Source organism: Penaeus monodon, chromosome 31 (genome assembly GCF_015228065.2).
Source record: "Penaeus monodon isolate SGIC_2016 chromosome 31, NSTDA_Pmon_1, whole genome shotgun sequence".
Lineage (NCBI taxonomy): Eukaryota > Metazoa > Arthropoda > Malacostraca > Decapoda > Penaeidae > Penaeus > Penaeus monodon.
The window spans coordinates 24,350,844-24,351,110 of NC_051416.1; positions in this window are offsets into that span (position 1 = coordinate 24,350,844).

Here is a 267-nt window from a genome sequence, read left to right on the forward strand (position 1 = left end):
GTTTTAAACAAATAAATCAAAGTCCATATAGCATTATAATAATGATAGTATTACATGTATCATGACAGAGTAATGCTAATAACAGTGCCATGAGCATTTTTAAAAATAAAATATCATCTATAACACTCTTAGTACTTTTTAAAAAGTGATAAGAATAAACATATAAATAGCATTATTTGTAAAAAGTGAACAATTATCCCATTACTGGTTTGTGAAAGGTTCTCTGTTTTAGTTCAAAAGTTTTCATTTGTTAAGCACCTACTTGTT